We start from the raw sequence: 14410 nt of genomic DNA, 5'->3' as shown, positions 1-14410 counted from the left end.
AGACTTCAATTCTGTAACACACATGAGGTTGGGCCAAGAGAAGGTCTCTAAATCTTTGGAAAGGGGAATGGAGAACGGGGACAAGAATTTCTGAAAGCATTAATTGGTGGCAGAGAAAGGCAAATTGAAGGAGTAAGGGTCCTTAGGAGGAAATTTCTCTTACTCTGTAGCATTACCTATGGCTAGTCATCGTTACTTAAAGCAACATTTCTTGCCTTGTCTCATTTTTAAATTTAGAATTCTAGTTCTCCAAGTGCAGAAACTTAATATTTAACTCCATAAGCCCTAGAAGGAAATATTGCATTTTTATTCTTTGTAATTAATGGTTAAAAATCAAACTCTTTTACCACTGATATCAGTAGGGTAAAAATTCCAAAATTTATTTTTTCTTTCAATGTTTAAGAGAAAACATTGAAAAAAATCCTATAATAAGAAAATATTTCTTTTAGAAGTAAAATTTAATAATACTTTGGAAAACATTTCTTTTTTTCTCTTTTCCATATGTTTTGAGCATATGGATGCCTGGAATAAATTCAACCTAGAGGCCATTCTGAAAAGGCAACAAAACCAAAGAATTCTTCTGTATGATTGGCAAATCTCAAGAGTGCCATTTAGAAGGATGCTAATAATTAAGGATGCTTCTGCAAGTTTGGGATGCTTATCAAAATCTTCTTTCTGCTGCCAGCTGAACCTGAGAACACTTTGGCCTAGCTCCGAACATTGGCAAAATGGTTCTTTAGTTCCCATTAGCCCCCTTTTCCTCCCTCTGTGATCCTCTCGCATGGGGACTTCTACTACTAAAAGGGCACATCCAGACTGCCCTGGGCCCCTGGATCTCACCTTTTCTAGCTCCTAGGATGCCACCTCAAGCTCACCTCTTTACCTAACCCCTCTTTTATCCTATCTGCTCTCATGCTCAGATTCTAGAGGGTATAAGGCAAAAGTTCACTCATATTCTATTATAGCACTGTCCAATAGACATATATGTGCTGCATTATGTAATTTAAACTTTTCTACATTAAAAAAGCCACATTAGCCTGTAATCCCAGCACTTTGGGAGGCTGAGGCGGGAAGATTGCTTGAGCTCAGAAGTTCGAGACCAGCCTGGGCAACATGGTGAAACCCATCTTTACAAAAAAATGCGAAAATTAGCCAGGCGTGGTGGCATGGCTACTCAGGAGGCTGAGGTGGGAGGATTGCTTGAGCCCAGGAGGTTGAGGCTGCAGTGAGCTGTGATGTCAGCACTCCAGCATGGATGACAGAGCAAGACCCTGTTTCAAAAAAAAAAAAAAAAAAAAAAAAAGCGAAGTTCTGTTAGAAAAGTAAAAAGAAATAGGTGAAAATAATTTTATAACAGATTTTTACAAAACCCAATATATCTAAGATTTCATTGCTGCATGTAATCAATATAAACATTATTAAGACATGTGCAGAATGTGCAGGTTTGTTACATAGGCAAATGTGTGCCATAGTGGTTTGGATTGACCCATCACCTAGGTATTAAGCCCGGTATGCATTAGCTATTTATTCTGGTGCTCTCCCCCCACTGGCTCTCCCCCGACAGGCCCCAGTGTGTGTTGTTTCCTTCCCTGTGTCCATATGTTTTTGTTTTTCAGCTCCTATTTATAAGTGGGAACATGCGATGTTTGGTTTTCTGTTCCTGCATTAGTTTGCTGAGGATAAGCAGCACTATTCACAATAGCAAAGACATGGAATCAACCCAAATGCCCATCAATGATAGACTGGATAAAGAAAATGTGGTACATATGCACCATGGAATACTGTGCAGCCACAAAAAGGAATGAGATCATGTCCTTTGCAGGGACATGGATGAAGCTGGAAGCCATTATCCTCAGCAAACTAATGCAGAAATGTTTTAAGTATTTAATAGCTACGCGTGTCTAGTGTCTACTGTATTGGATAGCACAGTTCCTTAACGTCCAATCAATCCACAGGCAGTTTGAATAGGAGAGGGAAAAAATCTGCTCCTCTGATGTCATTTTTGATCCTTCCAGGTAATATATGATTGTTTTGTAGCAGTTTCCTGGATATAATGCATGTGCTTCTGTTGTTTAACCAAGAGACTTTGGTGAGGACTTTCTGACAGATAGGATTTCAGAGGAGAAGGATCTCCGTTGTAGCTGCATGTTTATTGTGTGTCTAATCCTGTGGTTTTGTAGATCTGCCTGAAGATGGGCCTTGTTTTCTACTCCTTTTGGTGTGACTCTGTGACCCAGGCTCTTCTTAGGAAATTAGAAATGGATTTTAGGGCTTTGCTGTGACATGCAGCATATGAATTTCTAGGCTTTGGGGATTGTTGGAGTTATAATTTTATAAAAAATCTGATCAATTTCTGATCCAACCTATTCAGCCAAAACCTAGAATACTGAATGGTCCAGGTCCTCAGAGGGGTGGAGATGTTATTGTTCAGGTTTCAGAGGTAGATGGGAGAATTCCATTTCTAGCTGCTCCACTTTCCCTACCCTCCATCTATTCAGTTTGGAAGGTGTGTCTTATTGCACTTTAGTAAAGTGAAAGGGGAACGATGATAACCTTGAGAGGGAAAAAAGACAATATCAGAAAGTAAGACAATATCATAAAAAAAACAGTGTTTAAAATAATTCCCTAATGCATCCTCCAAAGCAAATTTAAACCCTTATGCAAAGGAGTAATTTAAATGATTCATAGTAAAAGTCGAGCAAATTTATCCAATCATCAGTCAGTATGCCAAATGATGGTGTTAGAAGAATTGCACATCAAAGGGGAAAATCAAGTTATTTCACATAGCAACTGGGTTGTTATCCAAATTGAATAATCAAAATGAGAAAAAGTTATGTCCTCCACAGCCATAAATCAACAATAGTGGGCTCTACTGCATTTTTAATTGGCAGCATGTTTCCCTTTGTACACCCAAATATGGATTCAGGAAGTATCTCTTTAGCTGTCTGGGCACTTTTATAATGCTTATCATTATAAAACTGCAGAATCAAGGGAAGTAAAAAGGGGACCACAAGAGACAAAAGCTTTTGTGTGGATTGTAAATTATATGCATTAATGTCATTAAGCCTTTACAAAATTCAATTTCCATGTGGGTTTAAAACCAATTTTTAAAGTCAACTACCCACCAATTAATGCAAAAATAAATGAGGGCTGTTATGAGACTTAGTCTTTAGCTTTAAAGAAGGTTTGTTTCAAATGTCAAGAATGGGTCTTAATGAATATTGGGATCAGTGAATGTTTCATAGCAGAAAAGGGAATTTCTGAATATGAGAAAAATCACATGGTCTTTTATTAAAGACAGTAGGTATGTAATATAGAGAGTTTGAAGGACTTAGTATTTTTGATATTTGCTTTGAAAATTAGATGAAATCCGTACTACTGCTAAAACAGTCGTCCTCTTGAAGCTAATTGGGTAGTGCCCTGCAGAGACTGAAGTGTTTCCTTATAGCAAACATGCTAATACTCTGAGAATCCAGGACATGCCTCTTGGTGTTATAAAGGTTTACACTATTGCCCAGAGGTAAGGAGCTGTAGCAGTGGTCTCCCACACATGTGCTAAAGAGGCCAGAGGAGGCCTTACCTTTGGGAGGAAGGGGTAAAATTGTAAGGTGCCATTATCCTCCTGACTCCCCAACCTGAGCTTGTAGACATCAACCATTATGTCTCTAACTCAAGGATTTCATCTTAGGAACCGCCTTAGTGTACAGTAAAAGTAATCCTGATTTGAATTTATAAGACTTTTCAAATTAGCGAAAGTGCAATGAGATATTCTCCTGCAGTGTGTGCAAATGCAAACCCTCAGTGAGCCAAGCAGGAGACTTAATTTAAAGAAGATGAATGAATATGAAGGCCTGGGAGGAAGTGATCTTGCTACTTTGAGAGATTATGCCTGTCTAAGGGGTATTCACTGATCAGGTACAGCTGATCATGGCTCTTCAGGAATTCTTGAGAGATGTCAGGATTCCAGATTTTTATGTGAAATTGCTTGATTTTTTAACGTTGGCAACAAATTCAAATTAACAACCCAAACAGAATGAAATAAAAAAAAAACTTTGTGTGCGTCAAACAAAACCAGCCTGTGAGGCAGGTGCAATCAGATAGCCTTTGAATTGCAATCTCTGTTTTATTGCTTTAAAAAAATCTCTACATTCATGAGAAAGAAAAATTCCATGATCACAATTTTCTTTTTGAAAAGAGTTTAGTGCCTTAAAGTAGGCCTTAATTACTCATCTGTTCTTATTTTATACAAGCCCTGTTCTGGGTCCATTTTACTTTGGATTGAATATTTTCTGAGCTGTGAAATATACTCAGAATCCTTAGTCATTTAAGTTCTGCCTTGAATGTAGATTTTATCATAAAGCTATCTTTAATTCCTTTTCCCTTAAGCCATCTCCACGTATTTTTAAAAGCTCATCAATATAAATGTTCGTGTCTGTCTCATTTGTTTCTCATGTTTAGAAGGGGAAAAAGGAGATTGATTACAAGGGTCATAAAAGTAATGATGCATTTAATGAAAGCATGTATTTTATAGATAAAATAAACTTTAAAAAATAACTTGAAGCTAGTATCCAAATTAATGTAATGAAATGACCTTCAGAAAGTAATTTCTTTATACTTGGGTCATTTTAGCCCTTTTCTTGTTTTTATTTATTTACTTTTAATTTGATTTTCTGTTTTAATTTTGATGACTTTATCCTAGTTATAATACTCCAGCTTCTCTATAAAACTTAAAAAATTTCTGATAAGCCTTGTAAATTTCTGAGTTTTATCATAGTTATGATGGTTTTAACTGTATAAAATCTGAATGACCTGTTGCTTCGAAAAAAAATGCTTATTACTATATCTATTGCGTGCCCAGTGTAGTTCAGGCAGTGTTCTAGGCACTAAAGTTCCTGTTTTCAGGTAGATTACATTCCAGTAAGGGATATAATCTACATGAAAACAGGAGGAGAAAGCCAAGAAGAAAATAGAGCTGATTTTAGTTAAAATCCAGATTAGAAAATAGGAACCAGTCTATTCCAGTGGGGGAAAGCCAATAAGTAAATAGAAGTTAAAATCCACATTTTAAAATAGGAAATTGTGTAGGACTCTTGATTGGGGAGTTTATTATAGGGAGATTTTAGACCTCCCAACAAGACATGGGATACATAGAAAACTAAGTAAATGAAACATTACACAGTTTTGTAGTTCAGAGAAAAAACAAAGTTGTACAAGAAAGGAAATACAGTTGACTCTTGAACAACATGGGTTTGAACTGCACAGGTCCACTTATATATAGATTTTCTTCAGCCTCTGCCACCCCTGAGACAGCAAGACTAACCCTCCCTCTTCCTTGCCCTCTTCAGCCTATTCAACATGAATACTATGAGGATGAAGACCTTTATGATGATCCACTTCCACTTAATGATTGGTAAACACATTTTCTCTTCCTTAGGATTTTCTTAAGAACATTTTATTTTCTCTAGCTTACTGTATTGTAAAAATATGGTATATAATACACATAACATGCAAAATATGTGTTGACTATGTTATCAGTAAGGCTTCTGGTCAGTAGTAAGCTATTAGTAGTAAAGTTTTTGGAGTGTCGAAATTTATACGCAGATTTTTAACTGCCTGGGGGTTTAAACAACCTTTGCATTGTTCAAGGGTCAACTGTATAATCATAATACACCTATCTAATATTGCTTTGCAATGAACATTGACGATTGATGTCTTAGTCTGTTTGTGTTGTTATAAAGCAATCTCTGAGGCTGTGTAATTTATAAAGAAAAGAGGTTTATTTGGCTCATGGTTCTTCAGGCTGTATAAGAAACATGGCACCAGCATCTGTTTCTGGTGAGGGCTTCATGCTTCTTCCATTCACGGCAAAAGGAGAAGGAGAGCCAGTATGTGCAGCGATCACATGGCAAGAGAGTGGACGCAAGAGAGAGAGGGAAGGTGTCAGGCTCCTTTAAACAACTAGCTCTTAGTGGAATGCTCATGGGAACTAATGGAACAAGAACTCACTCATTACCGCAAGGAAGGCACCAAGCCATTCATGTGGGATCTGCCCCATAACTCAAACACCTCCCCCCAGGCCCCACCTGTAACACCGGGGATCAAATTTCAACATAAGACTTGACAGGGCCAAACAAACCATATTCAAACCATAGCAATTAACTTAACAAAATGTTATGAAATAACTGACCTGAGAAAATTGGAAAGGGAAATATGGTAGTGGGGCAAGAGCTAAATTCTCATCTACCATAAAGGGAATTAATGGGTGTTGTCTAAACTTGCCAAACCAGGACATAGTTTAACATAATTATTTAGAAATAGGGAGATCAGAATTATAATTTAGCTCCAAGAAAAAGTCACTGCCCTGTGACATAAGTGACATAAGACCATGTAGTGGGGCAAGCCAGTGCTATCTTTTATTTTAAGCCTTTAGCATTTGCATATTTATTTATTTATTTTTTGAGATGGAGTCTCACTCTGTCACCCAGGCTGCAGTGCAGTGGTGCGATCTTGGCTCACTGCAAGCTCTGCCTCCCAGGTTCACACCATTCTCCTGCCTCAGCCTCCCCAGTAGCTGGGACTACAGGCAACCACCACCACGCCCAGCTAATTTTTTTTTTTGTATTTTTAGTAGAGACGGGGTTTCACCATATTAGCCAGGATGGTCTCGATCTCCTGACCTCATGATCCGCCTGCCTCAGCCTCCCAAAGTGCTGGGATTACAGGCGTGAGCCACTGTGCCTGGCCTCATATTTTATTTTTAATAAAAATAATAATTCTACCTCTCTGCTTAAGTGTCTTTTAAAAATGTCACAAAATATCCTAAAAAAGATGATTCATAAAATAGTTAGTTGATACTTCTCTTTTGACAGTGTATTTCTACCTCATTTGACTGTTTCTTGTGGATTTGCCTTATTTTTTCGATGAGACCAGAAATTCCCAAACATCTGTTTTCTTGCATTGTCACTTACAACAGTGGGAAATAACTCCTTCATATTATTAGGTCCTTTAAAATGGAGGCTCTTAGTTTTGAAAAAATCTTTGTAGCACCTAGTAGGCACTAAATTTTTTTTTTAATTTGTTAAATGTAGTTAAATGATGAGTTATTGTAAGTTGGCATTAGGATACAGAATAAAAATTCACTTTTAATTAGATGCCCTAATTTTCACTAAGCCAGGAGATGGATAATATGTTTTAGACTCTTTGGCCCTTTCTTTCTTAGTCTTGTCTAAGACAAAGGAATCTAAACAAACTATTTCATTTCACAGGTAAATTGATTTAATGGTCAGGAATGCATTTGGTGGCCAGTCTTCCAGGGGGCCCATGAAAGTTCAGGGTGAGTTGTATGATGATTGTTTTATAGTAGAAATAAATGATTGATAATACCTGCTTTCAACTTCTCCAGGAAAAGGTAATATTTTTCATGCTTTGTATTGTCCGGCTCTAGGGCTTTAATGACAAATTTGTTCGAGTGCCCAAACAGGTCTAATGCCCTTTCTGAAGGCAGTTTGGTGCTGCTGGAAGGTACATTGATAGGACTCCATTAGGACAAGGGTGTATCTGACAAAATAATGTTCATATTGTCCCTGGCACTCTGTGGGTGGATCTCTGCCATTTGGTAAGGAGTTTCACCTTTGGTAATTGCATACTTACTCATTCACACTATAAATATTTGTTGACTCCCTTCTATATGCTTGGCATTGTGCTAGGTACTGGGGTTATGGTACAGGAAGCAAAACATGCTTTTGTCTATTAAAGAAAGGCAAACGGACTATGTATAAGAAGTACCATAATTGAAATTCCAGAAAGAATGCTTGAAAAACATGATTTCTATTCCACTCTAATAAATCTCCTATAGTAGAGTTTCATGTTTCAGGTGCCTCATAACTGGAAAGATATTTCTGGTAAGGAGGCTTTTAAATCACACCTCCATGTCTGTTGCTGGTATCTAAAGCAAACTGATATTTCAATCAGCAATCCAAAGCAACTGAACTTCAAGAAAAGGGCCAGAAGATCAATGCTGGGAACTCTCTTCAGTGGCTTCATGCCTAACATCTATTTCTGCAGAATAGACTCTCTCAGCTGTCATACTGGGTCTAGTAGGAGATCTAGAAACCTTCATGTCTGGACTGTAATACTTCAGCTGTAGGTAGAAATGCCTTCACAGAATCAGGATTTCACATGATGTCTCTGACTTTTATAAAAGATGGGCATAAGGAAGCCTCTGAGTCTTTTGTAAACTTACATTTGAGGCTTAATCGTTAACATTTTCTTTTTTCTTCCCTAAAAATACAGGTGACAGATTTATTTGGATATTGAATTCCCATTTAGCAGGAGTATACCTGGCTCATAGTCGTTGCCACATAAGTATTTGCTGAATGAGTGGATGAATGAACTAGAATATATTGAGTCTAGTATTTGCCAGAGTTTGTGCTAGGTGATTGGTGATTGTACATGTTATCTATTAATTCCTCTGGTAACACACTTTTATGTTTTAAAATCTTTTAATAAAGTAAAAGTTTTATAAATCATTATGCTTCCCTTTTTGCCTTTCTGAAAGAAATATAATTGTTTCGCTACACTCAATTCATAGGCAGAACTCCATAGCCTCTTACAATCTCCTTTTTCCCTCTGCCCCAATATGTGTACATCATGCACATACACACACACACGCGTGTGTATGCACAGCTTCTCTTACTCTGCTTTGTTTCCTTTTTGGAAATAAACGGAGTATGAGTAATAAATAAATGACTATAGGAATACAGGTGGTGCATTGGTGTTGCAGATCTTTAATTCTGCTGTGATTATTGTGATAAGAGATTGGTTTAGGAACAACTTTTAGCCTTTTTAAGCACATATCTTTGGTAGGTGTTATTGAAGCATACAAATAGTTCTGTGATCAATACCAGTTAGCTTTTTTTTATATGAAGGAAATTTAATCATTGGCCATTAGCGGTATATATGTTATTTGCTCTTATTTCAACAATAAACATGATGTCATATATGCCATTAGGCTGTATTTTTCATCGAATATTGAACTGTTTTACTCTGCCCATCTCATAAACAGAAACAATTAGCGTGATCATAAAATATGTAGATTTATTGAATGTAGCAAGATGCAATAATATTCCAAATTAGACTCAAGCAATTAAATCTTTTTTTTCCTTTAATTCAAGTCTACTGAGTACAGAACTGGGTTTTCATGTGCTTAGAAGTTTTACAGTATTCTTTTTCCTTCTTGTCTGAACTCCCCTCCTTTGAAAAGATTTCTTTCAGTTTTGTTAATCCAAATTTAGTTACTTTAGTTCTAGAATTCCTGAGGTGCCTTAAGTTGGGCAGATGGCTTCCAAAATTCAAGAGTAGTAAATTTCACTATACATACCAAACAATAAATATGACATCAGTTGATAACGATGGCACATTTCAGATTGGAAATATTTTGTATTCTAAGGTGCCTCTCAGAAGCCACTTGATTTTTTTCACTTTGCAGACCCTTTCATCTTCTAAAAGTAAATAATGGTCCCAACATCCCTTAATAAACCTCCAGTGAATTTACAAGGGATGTTTTCACAATGCAAAGCTAAAAAACAAAAACACATTTTAAGGCATCTCTTCCCATAATCTGTGAGACACATAGTTTTAGAGAACCACAAATGTGTAAGTCCTTTCAGAATTTTGGGATTTGGGATTTGGAGGCAGCCTCAAATACTTTGTTCTTTATCTTCAATCACATTATGTGACAAGTTTTAAAATGCAAGCATTATTATTTATCTAGAAAAATACTGTTCTGTATATTGGGAGTGCAGGCAGATAGAAGGAATTTCAGAGAAAGGGGTAACCCCTTTCTCCTGGGCATTGACTTTCAGGGATTGACTTTGAAATCTGTGAGATTCACAAATGAAAGCTTATGCCACAAATGCTGCTTGTGGGTTGAAAATAATAGTGATTTTCAGGGTAAAATAAACCAATAAGGAAGATCATCCAGAAAGTTTATCTTCGTCAAATCTGCCCCTGGGACAATAAAGATAACTGCTTTTCCTTTATTTTATTGGGTTCAAGCAACCATGTGAAAAGCTATATAATCACCGAGTAAATATTGATCATGCAATTATAGAGTAAATATTATGTTATGACAATATAAGTAGCAGATATCATTTCTGCCTCCTGAACTATTATCTTTTGGTCATGTCTTAACATTGAAAATTAAATGGTGATTACGTTTATAATATCTTTCAATACTCTTTCTGAATATTCTACCTGATAGTAGATTATATAGGTGGTAATGTTTTCTAAATTGCTGTTGTTTTATGTTCAGCTTAATTTGGGGCTCTATGCAATTTCTTACATGGATGACCAAAATAATACTCTTGTAATGCTTTGTAGTTTTGAAAGGACTTTTACACATACCTTTTGTCAGATAGGCAACAGATAGATGACTCTTTCAGATCCAGATTAAAAAACACAAAAATCCAGAAGTATTACCCGAGTCATTTCATGCAGTTTATGCAGCTGAACTTCCCAGGTGGGGTTGGTGCATAATTTTCTGATTCTTTGGCTAGCACTATATCCACTTGTTCATCTTCCATCTGCAACAAACATGTAAAGATTACCTATTATGTGTTTGGCATTGTTTTAAGGGGCTGAGGATCCATTATGGCGACAAACATATTATAGAATGAAGGAACAGGCAGGGAACTAACAGATTGGTTGTAAGCTGAGATCCAGAAGGATCTGGCCCAGGGCAAAGCAGCTGGGATAGAATGGTAGGAATGTATGTGAGGGATATTTCATAAGATGGTTTATGGACATTTGTCATTCTTGTTGGCCCTGCATAAGTAGGACTATCAACTGTATATAAGAGCAACCTAGACCAAATAGGGGCTTATTTATCTCATGCAGTAAGAAGTCTGGAAGTCTGGAGAGCAGGGTCGTTCCTCAAAAATGCAGTCAAGGAACCAGGTTATGCTGTCCTTTGTCACGCTTGAGAAAACCTTGGGGCCCCAGAGCTATCGACTGTGGGGGCCTGCCCCTTCCCAGCCATTGCTTATAACAATTACATGTCAGGGTTCAAGAGACTTATCTCTTTCAATATGCAGGACCCCATGTTGTGAGTTTCTTAATGAAGCTAGGATTGTGGGCTTCAGACAAAAAGCATCTCCTTTAACAAAGTTGTATTTCCTTCCATCTCTATTTGCAGACTGGTAGTTCCACTCTGGTTCATCCTTCTCTTTTAGGACATGGCTGAAAATAGCAAGGAGACAGCAGATGCCAACTTTATGAAGAATTTTCCTCCATACCTTCTAACACTACCACCCTCAGTGATGCCTGCTCTGCATTTAGCATCTATTAGGTTGGTGCAAAAGTAATTGCGGGTTTTCACTATTAAAAGGAATAGCAAAAACTGCAACTACTTTTGCACCACCCTAATAGTAGGTCACCCCAGTACATATTAAAGGTCAGCAGCTTCCTAGTTGTCAGTGAGCTAATTCATATTTTCCACTTTTAGTTTCCAGATTTGGTATTATGTGAACATAACACCAACATACATGTGACCAATGCCCTACCAAGAGCCAGCCTCATAATGGACAAAAAGGAGGAGAAAGTGGAAGAGATCATGCTGCTTCCATTTTCCTGGCCAGAATGGTGTTGCTGTAAGGGTTTCTAAGCAAGTGAGGTTTAGAAGACAGAAGGGGGTTAGACTGAGTGCTGAATACCTAGTACCTGCCTCAGATACATAACAGCTGAACCGGTTTCTTATGTTTTCAATGCTCCTGTGGCTCAGTCATGAAGACTGAGCTCCACTGATCAGATCCATCCACCCAAGACATTAAACTGAACATTAGTGACATGAAGAGATAAGGATGGTATAGGATCCATTCTGGTAAGGGTGACAGTAGCAGTAGTAGCAGTAGTGGAGGGATCTGTACCCACTTCCCAGAGGTATCACATAGAAATGATAGTTCTAGAGTTCTGGCAGCAGCAGGCTGGGCCCAGAGGGTCTTTGTGTGAGCTGCTGGGACTATGCCTTGAGGTGGTGGCAGTTGCATCCTGCTAGGATGTGTGCAGTGTGCACAATTTTGGGAACTGTTCTTGGTTCTCTGGTCTCATTCTTTTGCTTTCCCAAACATTCTGTGAGTTACTCAGCATCACTGAACAAATTATGATTCTATTGAAACTAACCAGTGTTAATTCAGCTTCTTGTAACTTAGCTCTCTGAAGGATTCAGAAGGATCAGTTTAGCTTGGTGGTTGCTGGAATGCAAAAGGACCAAGGACAAAGAGGAGGATAATATGACTTTTGTTCTAAGACTGGGTGGCTGGAAAAATGATAGCACCATTAATTAAGTTCTAATAGAGAATAACATGGCACAGAAGCTGGCAAGTCAGGCATGATGTGTTGTGGGACATCCTAGTGGAAAAACCTAGCAGACTGGTGATGACAGGGGCTGGGAGCTTGTGGGAGAAGCTAGAGTTAAGTATATAAAGGACCTGAGCTAGACCAGACTCTTCACGTTTGTGCTGGGCTAGCAGGTTTGGAAGAATGATAAAGAGGACTCAGCTTAAATTGTCTCCATCTCAGTTTTTTTAATTGAAATAACAAACAAGCAAAGGATGTATGAGATAATAATACAGGTGAATGAGTAGACTCAGCTCCCGGGTGCCTCCTTGTTTCCTTATGGAGGTGAGTCCACAATTCAGTGGTCAATGAAGTCCTCATGGAAAGAGAAATTTTCCAGGTCAAAGAAGGCCAGGGCTGTGTACTTACTGCTTCTGTGCTATTAGGCCTATGGATGTCTCATCTTAGCATGCTAGGATCTACCCATCACCATATAAGACAAACCTAGCTGTGCCACAGTGATATACTTTCACGTCCTGTTTCCTAATGCATCATTGGGCCTACAGCAAGCCTGGCCCTGGTCCATCAGAGGAATCTAAGCATTTTGTTCAGCTGAAGTAAACAGATATCCTGACACTAAAAGATAAGGCTGTGGTAATCTGCTTAGGACCTTGCGGAGGCATTAAACATTGATTAATTACAAAGAGGACAAGAGCCAGAGCAAAGAGCATCTCTATTAAGCTGGCAGGGTCTGTAAGTCTTGGACAACACAATAGTTGCAGTGACCCTGGGGCTTATTTGTTGGGGATCACAGTTTTTCACTTTGATTCACTAATGGCAGATCTACCAGCCTTGCTAGAATTTGTTAAAAGAGTTAAATTCTGCAGGTAAATATAATGCCAGGTGTAAAATATGAAAGATGGCAGCTAAGACATATTCTGAGTTGCCGAACTGGGAGATAGGGTTAGCATACACACAACCACTGTTTTGGATGAAATGTTTAGAGTCCATAGAGTAAAAATTTCATCCCTGCATATTCTAGTAATATTAGCATACCTTCTGGAGATGTTTCTTGATTTAATTCCCTGGAAAATTGCTGGCATCTTTCAGACAAACAGAGGAAAGTTAAATTAGGTTCCACATTTAAGTGGGTATGGAAGAGCTTGGCTAACTATTTACAGTCTGGGTTCACAGTTGGACTGCATTTCCCAGACTCCCTTGCTGTCAGGTATGGCCATGTGTGGAAGTGATGCGGGCAATTTTCATTCCTGGAACCATTCATGCATGTACTTCTGTGATCATGGAAGGAGCCTGGTCCCTAAATCACCACAGGGTGAAAAGCTGCTCGCTGACTAAGAACATTTATATCAGACTCTTTCATGGGTGAGAAATAAACTTTTCTTATGTTGAACTGCTGAGATGTTTGGGTTTATGTTTTCCCCTAACTAATGTGGATTGTTATAAAAATATCAACAATTTAAGGCTTTGTTTGTTTTTATCTTGACTGTGTGAAGTTCACCCTGTGTTAGGTAAATCAAGACTCTAGTGACACATTTAATTAATCACCTCAAGTTCTTCTTGTCAGAACTGTTTACATTCTTCTCTGACTGTTGGATTCCATTTCTCTGCGGTCTTTCATTCTACATCTTCAGGTTCATTAGTCACTTGGGTTTAATTCTATATATAAGATAAAAATATGGACTAGACATTTAATTGGTAGAGTTAACTACCTATATAAGGCTTTTAAATCTACAAGTTTATTCAGGGGTTATACATAGAGTGAAAACAGAAACTTTCAATGGCTAGGCTGAAACAGAGGTTATCAACACTGCCTTTCCACCTACGTGTCATCAAATTATACAGATCTTCCCTACACTGACAATGCATTTGTTTTGCATATACTTCATGAAAATATGACTTTGAACTCTGTGGTTTCCAAACTCGGTTTTAGAGAACTAATGATAGCAGTCTATAGATCTACTAGATCAGAGACTGGCAAACTTTTTCTGTAATGGGTCATATGGTAAATATTTTAGTCTTTTTGGGCCAAATGGTCTCTGTCATCACTACTCAACTC

This window comes from Pan troglodytes, chromosome 5 (genome assembly GCF_028858775.2).
Source record: "Pan troglodytes isolate AG18354 chromosome 5, NHGRI_mPanTro3-v2.0_pri, whole genome shotgun sequence".
Taxonomy (NCBI): Eukaryota; Metazoa; Chordata; class Mammalia; order Primates; family Hominidae; genus Pan; species Pan troglodytes.
This window is presented reverse-complemented; position numbering follows the sequence as displayed.